The 19,075-nt window shown below is 33.0% G+C and overlaps 1 long non-coding RNA gene across 1 annotated transcript; it reads right to left on the bottom strand.

Moving 5' to 3' along the window:
• Window positions 1–7,481: 7,481 nt before the first annotated feature.
• Window positions 7,482–16,127, bottom strand: LOC116551195. The gene is made up of 3 exons (XR_004268762.1): window positions 16,044–16,127; window positions 13,362–13,366; window positions 7,482–7,494 (listed from the first exon to the last, which is right to left on the bottom strand). It is a non-coding gene; the product is annotated as an uncharacterized LOC116551195 (long non-coding RNA).
• Window positions 16,128–19,075: the final 2,948 nt, after the last annotated feature.

Below are 19,075 nucleotides of genomic sequence, written 5' to 3'. Positions count from 1 at the left end.
AACCAGTGGTTCTTTGAAAAAAGTCAATAATTAGAATCCTTTAGGCAAGGCAACTAGGAAAAAAGAGTAGAGAAATTTCCGATATCAGGAAAAAAACAGGCCACTTTGCTGAAGACCTTACGGCCATTACATAATAATAAAAAAATAGAGGAGGGGGAAATAGACGATGTTGATCAAGCTTTTAGTTACGTGATGATTAACTCCTGGGGCTCCAAGGTAGAGCATGGTTACTATAGTTAACACCACTATGTAGTACACTAGATATGTGCTAAGGAAGTAGATCTTAAATGTTCTCATCACACATATAAAAATATGGAACTTTATGAGAGGGATAGATTAATTAGCTTAATTGCAGCAATCATTTCACAACATATCTGTGTATCAAATTATCACATTATATATCTTAAATATGTACAATTTGTATTTGTCAATTTTACCTCAGTAAAGCTGGGAAAAATAAATAACTACGAAAAAAACTAAATCTGTGATTCTGAAAAATTTTTTGGACAAATTCCTTGAAAGAAAGTGCCAAAGCTCACTCAAGAAGAAATAGATAACGCTGAATAGCTCAAGAGCAATTAATAATATTAAATGAAGTAAACTAACAACCCAGATGGCTATAATGGGAAGTATTCCAAATATTTAAAAATGAAATAATATCAAATTTGCAAAATTGTTTCCAGAAAAAATAAAGAGAATACATCCAAGCTTATGAGGTCAGAATTATCCTGACAACAATGCCAACAGCATTACAAGAATGGTTAACAGAAGACAAAAATGTCTCATAAATACAGACACGTTCTTCATAAAACATGGCCAAATTGAGTCCAGCAATATGTATAAAGGATTCTACATAACAACCAAGTAATGGTGTCCTAGGAATACAAAGATGGTTCACCAATAGAAAATTAATGTAAACAATTCTTAATGAAACCAGGCTAAAAAAAAGAAAAGCCATATGATTATTTCAATAAAAAAAGCACTTCACAAATTTTAGCATCTGTACATGATAAACACTCTCAGCAAACTAAGAACAGGGAATCTATATAACCCTATAAAAAGACATCTACAAAAATTCTACTGCTGAGGCCATATATAATGATGAAAAATTTAATATTCCCTTGTAAGATCAGTAACAAACAAGGGTGTCAAATCTCACCTCTCCTACCAGACACTATACTGAAAGTCGCAGGTAAGACAATATGGAAATCAAGAGAAAAAAGTTCATAATAGTTGAAAGGGATGAAATAAAAGTGTCTGTATCTTCAGGTGAAATGAGTGATTTTACAGAAAATATGAAGAAATGATAAAAATGTTTTAAAAGATTCTTGAACTAATAAGTGAATTCAGAAAAGTTTCAAGATTAAAAGTCAATATTTAAAAATAAACTGTATTTCTATATACTATAAATAAACAACTTGAAATTGAATGATAAACAGTAACATTTGCAATAGCATCAAAAACATATTACATATCTAACAAAAATATGAGAAAACTGTTTGCTGAAAACTACAAAAAATGATGAAATAAATTTTAAACTGCCTAAATGAATTCCAGCAGAATAATTTGAAATATTTTTGTAGATATTTAAAAATTGATTTTAAAAATTACAGGAAATAGTGAAATAATAGAACAGTCAAAATATTCTGAAAAAGAACAAAGCAGTAGACAACTCATTACTTGTCCTTAAGAATTACTATAAAACTACAGTAATCCTAATGGTTTAATGTTGGCAAGAGATAGACACAAAACACCAGTGGAATACTATAGAGAGCCCAGAAATTGATCTCCATAAATATGTTCAATTGATATTTGAAAAAGGTGCAAAGGCAAGCCAATGGAGAAATAATAGTCCCTTTAACAAACAGTGCTGGAACAACTGGATATCCATGTACATAAAACTGAACTTTGTTCCACACACCACATAAAGTACAAATATTAACTCAAATGGATCATAGACCTAGCTCTAAATTCTAAAACTATAAAACTTCTAAAGAAAACATAGGAGAAAATACGTGTCTTTGGATTAAGTAAGGTTTTTTTTAGGTAGACCAGCAAAAGCACAATCCCACAAAAGAAAAAGAGAAATATGATTTCATCAAAATAAAAAAGATGTCATCTATGAAAAACAGAGAATGAAAAGACAAGTCACCAGTTACTTTAAAATAGAATATCTAACAATGAACTTGTACTAAGAATATACAAAGGACTCTCAATATTCAGTAATAAGAAGGAATAAAAACACAATTTTGAAAAATGTGAAGTACTGATAAGGATCCATACCAACCGAGAGTCTTATGCCTCTCTGGTGAAAATGGAAAATGGCACAGCCACTTTGGAAAACAGTTTGTCAGTTTCTTATAAAATGAAACATACTCTTATCATGCAAATATTCTCAGCAATTGTAGGTATTTGTCTATGAGAAATGAAAGCTTATTTACATAAAAACATGTGTGAAAATATTTTAGCACCTTTATTCATAATCTCCAAAAGATAAAAATAGTGCAAATATTCCACAGCTGGTGAACAGATCAACAACCCATGGTATATCCAGACAACTAATGCTGTTCAGCATTTAATAGACTTATCTCCAATGAACTAGTGATACACAAAACAATATAGATGGATCTCAAATGTGTACTGCTAATTCAAAAACCTAGGCTCAACCGACATTTGTACTTTATGATTCCATTTACATGGCTTTCTGAAACAGTAAAACTAGAGGAACAAAAAACAAGTGGATAGTCTCCAGAGAACTGAGTATAGGTGACTAAAACAGGTCAAGAAAACTTTTAAATTTATGGAACTGTTCTATGTTTTGATTGCAATGGTGGTTACATGACAACATGTGTTTGCCTAAACTCCTAAAACTGTAACACAGAGTTAATTTTACTCTATAAACTATAACACAGAAAAAAATGCAAAGCTACTGGCATCCAAGCAACATAAACCAAATTATATAAAAATGAATGACTTGATTTTTAACATTTCACTGTGCTTAAGCAAAATTCTTGTCTTTCTCCATCAATAATCTGAAAACCAGAATAAATTTGTTATATTTTATAACACTATTCATGTAACAGGGTGTTTCTTAGCTTCCAATTGCTGTGTAACTAGTTACCATAAGCATAGCGGTAGAAAACAGCTCCATTTATTAGTTCACAAGTGAGAAGTTCAGCCTGTCTTGGCTTTTCAGTGGAAATCAGGATACTGGTGAGTCTGTCTCTTCTGGATGCCCTGGGGGAATTATCCACTTCCAATTTCATCTTTTTTAGTTCCAGAATTCTGTCTGTGGCTTGACTCTTTTGGATTCTAATCCATCGTGACAGCCTACATGAAGCTGTTACATGTTTGTTAGAAGTTATGTTCATTTTCTTTCCCCTTATCCATGTCTATAGCAGATTTGCCTTCTTCTTGCTTTGCCAGTGAAAATAGCAGCTACAGGTCCTTGAGTTTTATGTATATGGATTTATAATCTCTGCTATCTGTTTAGTTTCAAAGATTTTATTCCATTTTTTATTATTTTTTATGGAGAGTGTGACAGTTTTTTTTTTCTCTCTTTTGCTTCTTATTTGTGAATTTATATATTCTAACCAGAGTACATAGCTCACTCTTGGGTAAAGTTTTAAATCAGAAAGCAAAACAAAACTAAAATATGTTTCTCAGAGAGATGTAATGAGTTTTCTATTGCCACTGAATAAGTTATAGTAGAAATATTCTCCACATTTTGAGTGCCTGCTCTGTGTCAGTCACTGTTGTAAGCATTTGTATTAACTTATGCTTCAACTCTCATACCACCTGTCAAAGGAGGAAAAGATGTTATATATTTTTCTCAGTGTTATATGGTTTTTAAGTAGCAGAATTTATAGTTGAACATATGCAATTTAATTCCCGAGAGCAGCTTATCTGCTCAGATTCTGCTTAATCATAATCTGGGAGTTGAAACAGTGAGTGCGTTTCACAGCCAAATCCATAACACTGAACCATATTTGGGTATTATTTTAATTATGGAAAGAAATATATCTTTAAATATCTATATTTAGTTAAAAATATGTAAAAGCAATTTCAAGTAAATATGTTCTCATGAGTTTATGATTCTGTATCTTTAATAATATTGTAACAAAGCTGAAGTATTTACCTATAGTCAACAGAAATCTTGTTTAGCATTTGTATGTGCCTACATTCCTTAATTTCACCTCATCTTGATCTGATAATTAAATGTACAGCAGAGTCTACACTGATATTTCCCTCCAAAACCTTGTTACCAATAGGATGTCATTCCACTATCATCTCTATAAATCCCAGAATCCAAAAATGTCATTTTTAAAGGTCATTTTAGATCTGTCATTTTGAATAGATGTATCTTCTTTCTTTAAAATGCAAAGTTAAGTATCTTTGTTAAAATTATAGTTACTCCACGGTCAGGCAAGATGGCTCATGCCTGTAATCCCAGCACTTTAGGAGGTCAAGGGAGTAGATTACCTGCGGTCAGAGTTCAAGACCAGCTTGACCAACATGGTAAAACCACATGTACTAAAAATACAAAAATTAGCTGGGTGTGGTGATGCATGCCTGTAATCCCAGGTATTAGGGAGCCTGAGGCAGGAGAATTATTGAACCCAGGAGGCAGAGGCTGTAGTGAGCTGAAATTGCGCCATTGCACTCCAGCCTGGGCAACAAGAGTGAAACTCTGTCTCAAAAAAAAAAAAAAAATTACAATAACTCTATTTCTTTATTCAATACTCATATACAAAACATGGTCAAACAAGCCACATGAAGAACATAGGTATTTTTGTCAAACTTGAACCATGTAATATATAAGAAATGGTTTCATAATTTATTATTTTATAATTTACAAGAATTATTTCTTTTGGAATATTGTCAACTATCATTGTATATATGTATGGGGTACAATGCCATGCTATTATATGTATACAATGTGGAATTAATGAATCAAGCTTATTAACATATCCATCACCTCAAATGCTCATCACTTATTCTTCCTAACTAAAGCATCGTACTCTTTGACCAATGTCTCCTGATTCCCCCCAGTCCCAGCCTCTGGTAACCATAATTATACTCTCTGCTTCTATGAGTTTAATTGCTTTAGATTCCACTTGTAAGTGAGAACATGCAATAATTGTCTTTGTGGGCCTGGATTGTCTTTATGTGCTGCCTTTCACTTAGCATTATGTCCTCCAGGTTCATCCATGTTGCTCTCGAATGACAGAATTTTCCTTTTAATTAAGACAGAATAGTATTTATTGTGTACATTTATACAGAATTTCTTTATCCATTCATAAACACATAGGTTGGTTTCATATATTGGCTATGGTAAATAATGTTGCAATAAATATGGAAGTGTAGATATCTTTTTGAAATGATGATTTCGAATCCTTTAGATTTTTACCTAAATATAGGGTCTGAGTAGAAAAATGATACCTAATTAAGTTTTTTAAAGAAAATTCTATTTAAGTTTTTCATAATGGTTGTGCTAGTTTACAACCACTCCAAAAGTGGGTTTTTTCTCCATGTCCTCCCTGACGTGTTATCTTTCATTTGTTTGATAATAGCCATTCTGACAGGTGTGAGGAGAGAGCTTGTTGTAGCAGGGTTATACTTAAGTCTTTTAAGTAAATCTTTAATTCATTTTGACTTGATTTTTTTATATGGTGTGAGACATGCATCCAACTACATTTTTTGCACATTGATATCCAGTATTCTGTTAATGCAGTATATCACATTTATAGATTTGTGTATGTGAAACTATCCTTGCATCCCTGGAGTAAATCCCTCTTGACATGACACAGATCTTTTTAATGCGCTGTTGAATTGAGTTTGCTAGTATTACATGAATTCTTATGTAACTTTCCTGGTGAAATCCAAGCTTCACATGCTATATTGCAATATAGCATGAATCCAACAACTAAGATGTTTAAAAAGATGTCAGTACTAAATAATAAATTCTGAAATTTTGCCAAAATTATTTAATCAATATTTTCATTTTCTTCTCTTAAAGTTGCGAGTTCACATTTAGAAAATACATGAAGCCCAAAAAATATTCATTCATTGATTCTAACTATTCAGAGCTTTGGATAACCTTGATTATGAACAATGATCAATTTATTCTCTAAGATGCATGGTACTTAATGGCATTAATGTATTTAAAATATTTTCATAGCATAAGTAATTATTTTATTCAGAAAATGAATTCTTCTAAGGAATTCAGTGAAGAAAAATCATTAAGTTATTTAGGTTTACATATTAGGAATACCTATGTCTACTTTACATTCTGATCAATTCAACATTGTTTCCCAGGCACAGATTTCTGTGCTCACATGTCCATTAACTTAAACTAAAAATAAAATTGAAATAATAGGTATAATATTTGTGGTAAGCAGAACTCCAAGATGGTCACCTAAGATCCCTGGCTTTTGGTTATTAAAACATTAAAGAAAGTACTACTGTAAAGGGATTTTTCCAATATAATTAATGTTACTAAGTTTTTGGTTTGACAGATTATCTTTGTAAACCTAAGGTAATCACATGAGCCCTTTATAAGCAGAATGTTCTTCAAGAGGCAGCAGGGGGAGAAAACTGGAAAGATTCAACCATAAGAAGGATTTAAGAATTGGATATGATATTGCTAGACTTAAAGATGAGAGAACTCTATGCAAAAACTGGAGAGAATCTCCTACATGCTCAGAACAACCCTTTTTGACAGACAATAAGAAAATGAAATATTTAATTCTATCAGTGTATTGTAGTGGATAGCAGATATAAAATAACTATTAAAAATTTTTCTATTTGGAAGCCCGAGGTGAGTGGATCATGTGAGGTCAGGAGTTTGACAGCAGCCTGGCCAAAATGGTGAAACCCCATCTCTACTAGTAATAAAAAATTTAGCAGGGCCTGGTGATGGGTGACTGTAATCCCAGCTACTCCAGAGGCTGAGGCAGGAGAATCGCTTGAACCTGGGAGGCAAAGTTTGCAGTGAGATGAAATGGCACCACTGAACTCCAGCCTAGGTGAGAGAGTGAGACACCATCTCAAACAAAAAAAATTGCAAGTTCTTTTTTTAAAATTTATTTTAATTTTGTATCTTGTGTGTTTATTATTTTGAATAATACTGAGGTGGAATAATAGATATTAATTAAGTTTAGCAGGAATGTTCTAGACACAATGGCAGTAATTCTCTATCATTTATCATCTCTGTTGCAAATCATACATTTTAAAGCATACTAATCAATTTATCTTATGTATTATGAACATTATCCCTATAAATCAGAAACTTAGATATTTATGTTTTGCTACTAAATTAAATTGTACAAAAATTATTTATTCTCTAACTAGAACCTGCCGGACACTATAGCAGGTACTAGGTTTTTAATGTTGAGCACAAAAGACAGGGTTCTGAATTATGATTTTCAATAAAGTTATAAATACAAATACAGATAAATTATTTTATAAAACTTTATGGAGAAAAAATATATACTGCTATGAAAATACATAACACTAAATTATTTCTAGTTTAGGATTTCAGGACAAAGATCCTCAAGAAGTAAATTATTGAGCTGAAATTGCATAGATGAGAAAGAGCTGTATAGATGGAAAAAGGAGGAATTTTTATTTCAGACCAAAACAACATGTGCAAAGCTTGGTGGTAGCAGAAAGCTTAGTTCCTTTAAGAAACTGGAAACAGTCTATTGGACCAAAATGGAAAGGTGTACCTGAGAATAAGCTTCGTATTTGTAACCAGCAGCCTTGTCACAGAGCATTGACGTTTGTGTTAAGTATTTTGATATTCATCTGAAACAAAATTGAAGTCTTCAAGTCAGAATTATTTTGATAATATCAAACTGGAATTCTGAAAAGACTGCTTTCCTTGTGACTTGAGTCTATATTGAAGGAGCTGGTTAGAGAAATGAATGATGGATAGAAAGGAATTGAAATATTCTAGGTGAGAGATGTTTAATTACATTAAGATACTAGAAATAGAAAAAGACTACTTGAGCTTGGGAGATATTTGGAAATAAAATAGATATGACTTTTGATAAATTTAATATAAAAACTCAGCATTATGGAAACCATGATAATTTTTAGTTTTCTTTTTTAAATAACTGGGTCTTTGATATGTCATTTGCTGAGACAGATAAAAAGAGAGAATTCTGTTGGATAAGCAATATGAGGTTGTTTGATACATGTTTGATTTACTGTTTTATTTGGAACATCTAGATAAAAATATCAAGTAGTGAGTTGGGCATATTTTTCAAGAACTTTAGAAAAGAGTTGAAAGTTGGAGATATAAATCTGGATGTCATTGGTGCATATACAACATTGGGACTGGTTATATAAGTGAGAAAATAGAATTAATGAGAGGGCGTATAGAGACATAAGGACCTGGGACTTCCTGTTGTGATATCCCCAACGTTTAATGTCAGAATAAATGATGAGATTTAAATAGATCTGTCAAATGGGTGGGAGAAATTCCAGTGAGAGTGTAGTCATGGAAACTAAGGAAAGATCATGTTTCAGAAAGAAGCAGGGGCTCAACATTGTCAAATATTGCTAAGAGTTCAAATGAGATAAGACTAAATTACAGAATGAGATGAAGAAAACAGATTCACGGTAGACCACAGGAAAAGATGTGTTCCATACGAGGATGGCGGTTTTGAATGAGTTGAGGATTGTTTGTAGAAGGAGAAGGGCTTCACTGACTATTGATTCTATTTTGTGTAGTTGGCTCTGAAAGTCTGCAGAGAAACTGAGCAGTAGCTGAAGTGAAATATGTGATGTAATGACCTTCTTCTTTCCTTTTTTTAGAGATAAGAAGGACTTAAAAATTATCAAATGTTTTTGGAAAGGATTTAGAGATTCCATTAAAAAGAGATTGAATATAGAGAATAATGAAATAATAATTGATTATTCAATTTTATTGAGAATGAAAGTGAAGAAAATTAGGGATAGAGAGGGAAGCAGCATTTTCTTTACTATTATAAAAGGAAAGTAATAAAACACTGATGTAGAAGGAGATAGATTGGGAAGTTAGTTGCATTGTTAAGGAGTTTTGTTCTGATGTTGTATAATGGCAATACTGCATTTGAAAAGAGATAAAAATGATTCAGATATTCAGGGATAAGGGTCTATTTTAGATTGTGAATCATAAATGCATACTGATAACAGTTTACCCTTATATGGGAAATTTTCCCAGCTGCCCTTGGCTATGTCAATACAATCACAGACTGGATAATGAAAAAGCAAGGCACAAGGAAATTGAGAATTTGGTGAGTGACATCACAATTGTGAACATAAGCTGTAACCTGGATGGTGAGGAAGCTTAATAAAGCAGAGGGATTATAGATAGAAATACATAAAAATGTATATTTCCAGAATTCCCAATGAAATAGAACAGTAATAGTGAACATAGTTCAATAAGAAAAGGAGAAAAAGAATCGTTGTCTTCACAGAACAAAATGTTTGATTTCGTAATAGTAAAGACCATTAGGTTTGACGTGAAAATGTGTATTGGTTGCTTTAATCAATATCTATTTAGTATACTTATGAGTACAGAAGTCATATCGTGGTGGGCTTAGGAATTGAAGTTGATGATGTAGAAATTGCAGGCTTTCAAGTTCTGTCAGAGTTTAAAGATAAGTTATCTTAATGAAAGGTTTTTAGAACTAGGAAGACATAAACGTATTTGGAGCTAAAATTTATAAGATAGTAGAGAGAGAAATAGCAAGATAGGGCCGGGCGCGGTGGCTCAAGCCTGTAATCCCAGCACTTTGGGAGGCCGAGGCGGGTGGATCACGAGGTCAAGAAATCGAGACCATCCTGGTCAACACGGTGAAACCCCGTCTCTACTAAAAATACAAAAAATTAGCTGGGCATGGTGGCGCGTGCCTGTAATCCTAGCTACTCAGAAGGTTGAGGCAGGAGAATTGCCTGAACCCAGGAGGCGGAGGTTGCGGTGAGCCGAGATCGCGCCATTGCACCCCAGCCTGGGTAAAAAGAGCGAAACTCCGTCTCAAAAAAACACGTGGAAAAATTCCAAGAAATAGCAAGATAGATTAAAAGCATAGATAAATGTTCTCTGAGTGGGAAAATATAATGAATAAAAATTACAAGTGATCATTTTAGCCTTGCCAAAGAATGATGTAAAATCCTTCTCCAGAAGCACCCAAGGGAAAGAAGGTGACTAAAGTAAACAAAAATGGTACAGACATGGAGGTGGAGAATAAAAAAGTGATAAGAAGTTGTCAAACATAAATTCTCATTTCAGGAAGTTGAACTGAGATTCTCTGGGGAAGGTGAGAAGCTCAAATATGTGATTGGCAGCTTGAAATTTTTGATAAATTTAATTGTTTAATTTTTACATCATGGTGACATCTATCTGGGAAACAGGAGATTTGGATACCAGCTGTACCTATTATGCAAAATGAGTCAAAACCCTTAATATTTATTTTTTAATGTCTATAAATTCAAAGAGTGCATGTTCAGGTTTGTTACATGGATACATTATGCAGGGGAAGGGTTTGAGCTCCTAGTGAAGCCATTACCTGAATAATAATAATTGTACCCAATAGGTACTTTTCAATCCTCATCTCCCTCCCATGTCCCCAACTTTTGGTATCCCAAGTATCTATTATTTCCCTCTGTACTACCCATGTGTACCTGTTGTTTAGCTTCTACTTAATAATTCTACTGCAATGTTTGATTTTCTGTTTCTGAGTTATTTTACTTATGATAATGGCCTGTAGCTCCATCTGTGTTGCTGCAAGAGACAGGATTTCATCTTGTCATTATTTCAAAAAGACACTTGTATGTGTATGTTTATTACAGCACTATACAAAATAGCAAAGTCATGAAATCAACCATAGTATTCATCTACAGATGATTGATATAGAAAATGTGGTATCTATACACCATGGAACAATAAACAGTGATAAAATAAAACTGGGACTTGCTGTTTCTAAATGCTGAGAACCATTCCTTTGGACAGCCAAGTAAAAATAATAAAATATTTAATTATATCAGCGTGCTGTAGTGGATAGCAGATGTAAAATAACTATTAAATTTTAACTATTAAAAATTTTTCAATTTGGGAGGCTGAGGTGAGTGGATCACATGAGGTCAGGAGTTTGAGACTAGCCTGGCCCATATGGCAAAACTCCATCTGTACTAAAAATACAAAAATTAGCTGGGCTTTCTGGTGGGTGCCTGTAATCCCAGCTACTCAGGATTATAATAAACAGTGATTTAAAAACGTTATTATTCCATGGTGTATAGATACCATATATTTTTATCCAATCATGTGTGTTTGGAGACTTTTGTTGATTTCATAACTTTGCTATTGTGAATAGTGCTGTAATAAACATACGCATGCAGGTGTCTTTTTAAAAACAATGACTTCTTTTTCATTTGGTAGATACCTAATAGTGGGGTTGCTGGATTGAATGATATTTCTACTTTTAACTCTTTGAGAAATCACTACAGTATTTTTCATAGAGGCTATACTCAGTGTGTAAGTATTGTCTTTTCTCTGCAATCTTGCCAACATCTGTTGTTTCTTGACTTTTTACTTTCATGACCAGATTTTATTGCTTCTGGTACTTGAGGAATCTAGGCAGAAGGGAAAGCACTGGAGTGAGATGGGGCATGTCTGTCTCTTGACCTTGGCTTTTGAATTAAAATTACCATGATGTCAAGAAATGGCAGCTGAAGCTGGTTCCAAGGACAACTGAGCCAAGGGAAAAAGAGAGGAGTTCACTCTGAAGTTTAAACAGAAAGCCTAAGTCACCCATCCCTTGCTTCTTTGCCCTAGGACGTAAGTGTAAATTCATTAGCGTATTTGGAGATGGAGTTATCAACATAGTAATGTACTAAGTTCTGGCAGTACATTGCATTAAGTGCTAAGATGATGTAATTTCTGTGTGATTTGGAAATCCAAAGGAAAAATATTTAATGTATGTTTTGGCATAGGTTGCTTAGCAAAGTCTTCCTGAAGAAAGGGCTTAAATAGAAAGAAATCTAATTATACAAGTTTATTTTCTTGTCTTTACCATATTAAATTAGAATCTGTAAGGGAATGTCTTGACCCATCTTATTCACTATTTTGTCTGCACTAGATGACCCTGTGTGTTGGACACATAGTAACTGCTCTATCAATGAGTAGTGATTAATAATGGTTAAATAAAATTTTTAAATTTATAATGTCAATATTCATTTTACAGATGGAAAAATAGTAGCATAAGACATATAGGACTTAACATGTGTAAAATACTACTCTAAGTGTTGTAGATATTAACTAATTTAACCCTTGTAATAACCATACTAGGGAGGCACTGTTATTATTTTCGTTTGATAGTTTTAAGAACTGAGGCACAGAAAGCTTAAAAAACTTTCCCAATATATACATATAAGTAACCTCTTTATTCTGCTTTTTGCCTCTTTTCCACCACATGACACTTCATTTCTCAGAACATTTCCATGTAGCTTGGGCTTCTCACTACATGGTGGTCTCAGGTGGTAACATTTCTCATTTGGAAGCTGCCTTCTAAAAAAGCCACAGCAGAAGTTCTAGTGCTCATCCAGAGTAGAGTATGGCTTTCATTGTGCTTTATTAGTCAAAGTGGTCACTTGCCAGCCTGGATTCAAGAGAATGGGAAATAGACACCTTCAACGCATATCAAAGAACTTTCTGTCAATTGTAATCTGCGACAAGAGAATGACAACTTGCTTTGTATTACATGGCTATAAAGTAGAAGAAACAAAGATTAAGGCCATGATTATTTTTCTTCAAGTACACTGCTCTTCTCAATATTCTATACGTCTAGGACATATTTCCCATCAGAAACAAATTTTTGAATACATGACTGTAGAGAATTATGTAATTATATAATTAATACTATTTCCTATATTAGGGAGAGAAACTTGCATTTCTTACATTCTCTGCCTTTTAATCCCTGTGTGCCCTTCTCTTACTCAAAGCCTCACTCCCTATAACCAGGTAACTCACGTCATCAAGCTAGTATTGTCTTCATTGTACTTACGATACTTTGTGTGTGTTTGTGTACATATACATAGAGATAGACAGATGGATAAATAGATAATAATGAGAGGAGAAAGATTTATATATATATAAATGTTTATTGATTACAAATATGTGTGTGTGTGTATATATATATATATATATGTTTTTACAAATGTGTATGCTTTCACATTACCCCCATACATCTTATTTTCATTTTATGCAATAATGCTTTTTGGAAAACCATGCACTTTATGTTATATTTATAATTAATTATTTGTAAAAGCTACATAGTGCTCCATATTGTGAACATACTATAAATTATTCACACATAATCTTATATTGAAAATTGACATTGCTCTAAGTTTTCTAGAGCTTTTAAAAAATAAATTTAAGGGGGGAAAATGCTGTTTTGTTACATGGATATATTCCATAGTGGTGAGTCTGGGCTTTCAGTGTAACCATCGTTGGAGTAACGTACATTACACCTATTTAGTAATTTATCACCCACCTCCCTCCTACTCTTTCACCCTTCCAAGTCCCCAGGGTCTATTATTATATACTGTATGTCCATGTGTACACATTGTAGCTTCTACTTATAAGTGAGAACATGTGGTATTTGACTTCATGTTTCTGAGTTGTTTCACTTAATGTAATGGGCTTGACAAGACATGATTTTATTGTTTCTTATTGCATTCCACTGTGTGAATATATTTATTTATTTATTTATATTTACGTATGCAGATATCCACATTAAAGTTTCAATAATCCCTAGATCCTGTGAATATGTTACCTTTTGTGGCAAAATAATTTTGCAGATGTAATTAAGGTTGCTAAGCAGCTCAATTAGCCACATGGGCCCAGTGTAATCACAAGGATCCTTAAAAGTAGAAAGAGGAGCAGATAGAAAGAGTTCGAAGGAGATGTGACTATGGAAGAAAGAAACAGATAGATGCAATGTGGCTGGCTTTGAATAGCAGGTATGAGGTTACAAGCCAGGGAATCTGAAAGGCGAATAAGACTTGGAAAAGTAGAGAAATTGATTCTTCCCTAGAGCCTCCAAAAGGGTATGTAGGTCATGCCAAAATTTATTTATTTTAACCGAGTAAGACCCCTTTGAGACTTTCAATCAATAGTACTATAAGGTAATAAATGTGTGTTGCTTTAAGCTTCTAAATTTCTGGTAACTTGTTAAGGCAGCAATAGGAAATCAATGCAATACACCAATACTTACTGGTCTTTTTAGTTTTGTGAAATATATTCGCAAGGGTGGGATTGCATGGCCTGAACGTTTTTTAATTTCTTGACTGATTAGCTTGACTTTGCTTCCAAAAACTTTAAGAATATCTGACTGACATATTTCTCTGCAGAATCATGCCACGTGTCTTTCATTAACATTATAAAACATGACCCAGAAAATCCAAAGTTGATACACTATGATTAGAATAAGAGTTCCAGCTTCTGAGACAGACTCTTCAGACAACTGTTTACCAACTTCTGTTAAGGATGTGACAATCCATAGTTTTTCTGGAGAGATAAATTCACTACCATTGCATGGTATTTGAGAATGTGATAAACACATTTTAAAAATGAAATTCAAAATTGCATAGCTTTTTATAATTTTGCATGACATGAATTTTAAGAAACCTAAAACTCAAACCTCAATATCTTTTTTACTTTAAAAAAAGAAAATACTGTTTTTTTTTGTTGTTGTTGTTTATTTCTTTGTTTTTGTTTTTTGTTTGTTTGTTTGTTTGTTTGTTTTGAGACAGCGCCTTCTCTGTCTCCAGGTTGGAGTGCAGTGATGGGATCTTGGCTCACTGCAATCTCTGCTTCCCAGATTCAAGTGATTCTTCTGCCTAAGCCTCCCAAGTAGCTGGGACTACAGGTGTGCACCACCATGCCCAGCTAATTTTTTGTATTTTAGTACAGATGGGGTTTCACCATGTTTGCCAGGATGAGTCACAGTCTTCTGACCTCATAATCCACCCTCCTCTGCCTCCCAAAGTGCTGAGATTACAGGTGTGAGAAAGTATGTCTACTATTGTTAAATTTTACATTTGGACAGTTTTTAACAATGATCAAACCTGGAGGCATGACACTTCCTGATTTAAAAATATAGCTGCAGTAATCCAAATAATATGGTACTAAAATTAAAACAGACATAGTCTTCTGGAACAGAACAGAGAGCCTGGAAATGAATCTATGCATTATGCTCAATGACTCTTCAATATGTGTGTCAAGAACACACCATGTGGAAAAGATAGCCTCAGTGGTGCTGGGATCCACATTGCAGTAGAATGAAATTGGAGCCTTATCTTGCCCCATATATAAAAACCACTCAACATGGATTAAAGACTTAAAAACTAAGATCTGAAACCATAACACTACCAGAACAAAACATAATGAAGGGTCTTTTGACAGTAGTCTTGGCAGTGATTATTTCTTTTTTTGATATGATCCCAAAAACACAGGCAACAAAATAAAAAATAGGTATGAGGTTTCATCAAATCAAAAAGCTAAGGAAAAAAGTCAACGGAGTAAAAAGTCAACCCATGAAAAGAGAGAACATACTTGCAAACCATGTGTCTGATAAAGTATTAATTTCCAAAATCTGTAAGGAACTAAAAAAACTCAATAGCATAAATAAATAAATAAATAAATCCCATCTCAGTCCATTCAGTCTTCTATAACAAAATACTATATATTAAGTGGCTTAAAAACAACAGAAATGTACTTCTCACCATTCCAGAGACTGAGAAGTACAAGATCAAGACTCTGACAAATTCAGTGTCTGGTGTGGGGCTGTCATTTCCTTTTGTCCTCACATGGCAGAAGGAATAATGAAGTTCTCTGGGGGCTCTTTTTAAGGGCATGAATCTCATTCATAAGAGGTTTACTCTCAGGACCTTATTACCTCCTAAAGGTCCCATCTGCTAATACCATCCCCTTGGAGGTTAGGATTTTAACACATGAATTTGAGGGGTACACACATATTCAGCTCATAGCAAACCTGATTTAAAACTGGGCTAAGAACTTGAAGAGACATTTCTCAAAAGAAGACATATAAATGGCCAACAGGTATATGAAAAAGTACCTAATATCATTAATCATCAGGGAAATGCAAATTAAAACCACAATTAGATATCACCTCACACCTGTCAGAATAGTTATTACCAAAATGATGAACGATACTTGTTGGTGAGGGTGTAGAGAAAAAGAGAATGCTTGTACACTCTTGAGAGGAGTATAACTTGCATGATCATTATGAAAAACAGTATAGAGGTCTCTATAAACATTAAATATAGATTTACCATATGATCCAGCAATTACACTTCTGTTTGTGTCCAAAGGAAAAAAAATGATTATTTCAAAGAGGTATGTGCACCCCATGTTTATTGAAGCATTATTCACAATAACTAAGATAGAAGCAAAGTGTCTATCAGTTGAAGGTATAAAGCAAATGTGATATATATAGTATTTATATATAAATAAAGAAATGTTATTCACCGTTAAAGAGAAGAACATCTTGCCATTTGCAACAACATAGATAAATGTAGAAGGCATTATGCTAAGTGAAATAAGCTAGACACAGAAAGACAAATACTGCATGATCTCACTTATATGTGAAATCTAAAAATGTTCAACTCATAAGAGTAGATAGTAGAATGGTAGTTAGCAGGAGGCGGGTGAGGAAAATGGGAAGATGTTGGTGAAAGAGTACAAATATCCAATAATGCAGAATAAATGAGTTTTGGGATCTAATATATACCATGATTATATGCATTATATATATCATATATATTATGACTATTATACAGTTAGTAATACTGTATTGTATACTTGAAATTTGTTAACAGAGTTGAAATTAAATATTCTCATCACACACAAAAAATCATTATGTGAAGTCATGAATATGTTAATTAGTTCATGGCAATAATTTCACAATATATACATATATCAGAATATCTCATTGCCTGTACTAGATACACTTTAAATATATACAATTTTTATTTGTCAAGGTGCCTCAATAAAGGTGGAAAATATATTTTACTATGATTTTCTATTTTTTTATATTTGTAAGGAGAAAGTATGAAATGTGAACTTTCTACAAATAAAATTCATATGTTTGATATGACAAATTTAAAAATAATTATGTAAGTATATTAACATTGTGAATTGCATTTTGGGGGAATTTGAGCCAAATCCTGAGAGTTCTTTATCACTGTGGCAAGGTTTTTTTTTAAATCTCCAATATGTAAACATTATATTTCTGTTTCACCAAATCATTTTGGAATTTGCAAAAATGCCATTCATGTTCTTCATGTATATTTATACCAAAAATGAGTGCAGGCTCATAAATGGATTCTTGTTTCATCAAAGTTAAAGACAAAACACAATATACTGCCTTCCATCATAAGTTTCTTTAGTCATACACAAAGAGTAACACTAATTACTATTTGCCAGAGCACTCGTCCCAACTAAAGCATAAGTGATTAAGTTTCCTGATTCACAGTTCTCTCCTCCCACCATTATATATTTTTAAAAACATTGTTTTTTTTTTAATGCCAGTTTTCTAATTTAAATGATTCATTTTTGTTTTTTTATTCTTCCCATGTGTACCATAGGTTGGATCATTCAGCATATTTAGTTATTGTAGAATTTGCTAGATATTCCTCCCATAAAAAAATACATCTATTCCTTCTGAGTAAAATCTTAAATAGGCATGCTAACACGGAGAAAAAATAAATATAGTATTGCATACCCAGACAATATTTAATATATTTTACAGTTAATACATGATATGTTTTGGCTTTGTGTGCCAACCCAAATCTCACCGTGTAGTTCCCATAATTTTCATTTGTTGGTGGAGGAACTGAATGGAGATAATTTAATAATGAAGCCAGGTCTTTCTCTGGCTGTTCTTATAATAGCAGATGAGTCTCATGGGGTCTGATAGTTTTAAAAATGGGAGTTTCCCTGCACAAGGGCTCCTCTCTTTGCCTGCTGCCATCAAGTAAGATGTGCCTTGCTCCTCCTTGCCTTCCACCATGATTGTGAGGCCTCCCCAGCCACGTGGTACTCTTAAGTCCAATTAAACCTCTTTCCTTTGTAAATTGATCAGTCTCAGGTTGTCTTTTTCAGCAGTGTGAAAAAGAACTAATACATTTAGCATGTGTCTTCTTATTTGCCTTTAGTTTGACCATATCATCTTACCTGAATGTGATAGACTCATTGGATGGATTTTTCTTTTTACTGTTATCAGTTTATTGATCAAAATATTTTTGGTATGAAAATTAAACATTATGCAAATTTTATAACTCAGGTATGCTAGATCTAGTTAGGACCCAGGAAATTAATATAGTTTAAATAATTAGTATATATTCTATGTCATTATGTATAGTTAATGTGGATTGTTGTTTTTAGTGGAGCATTAACATTTAATCACAAAATTTACTGACATTTATCTACCTTTTAAACAATAGACAGTAATAAGCATTAATTTAATACTTATATAGTAAAATGATGACAGCCTTTATTTCCGGTAATAATTACAAGAAGAATTATATCATATAATATATGTGTGGTTGGGTATGTCTAATGAGTTTCTTCATAAACCAGAAAAAAGATTAGCCTATATCTTCCTTGATAATGGTTTTAGAAGTAAGGTAAAAAGGTAATGAATTCAAAACATGTAGTATTAGTTGCAAATTTTAGGTGACAGAAAGATAAATATATAAAAATGTGGAGGATCTTTGTGTGAGAAATGAGTTTTATGACAGAGAACATAAAATCCATGATGCATGCATAGTTAAAACTTTAAAGAAACTTTTACTTTCTTCAAGCTTCTTCAAATATGAAGAAGATATTATGTAATTTTGGGTGTGTGCAGAGAAAACTGATATGTAGGTAAGGGTATGATTAAATTATTTTTGATCGTGCATACTATATGAATAAATAGCGTATCTTTGATATCAAAGCACAATAGTTTCCATGGACACCAGATTTAATGACTAGATAGGAAAACTGTGTTCCCAAATCCAT

The sequence above is a fragment of the Sapajus apella genome, unplaced genomic scaffold, assembly GCF_009761245.1.
Source record: "Sapajus apella isolate SASKATOON/1434 unplaced genomic scaffold, GSC_monkey_1.0 scaffold9, whole genome shotgun sequence".
Lineage (NCBI taxonomy): Eukaryota > Metazoa > Chordata > Mammalia > Primates > Cebidae > Sapajus > Sapajus apella.
The sequence above is the reverse complement of the archived record's forward strand: the minus strand, read 5'-3'. Positions and strand labels throughout refer to the sequence as shown.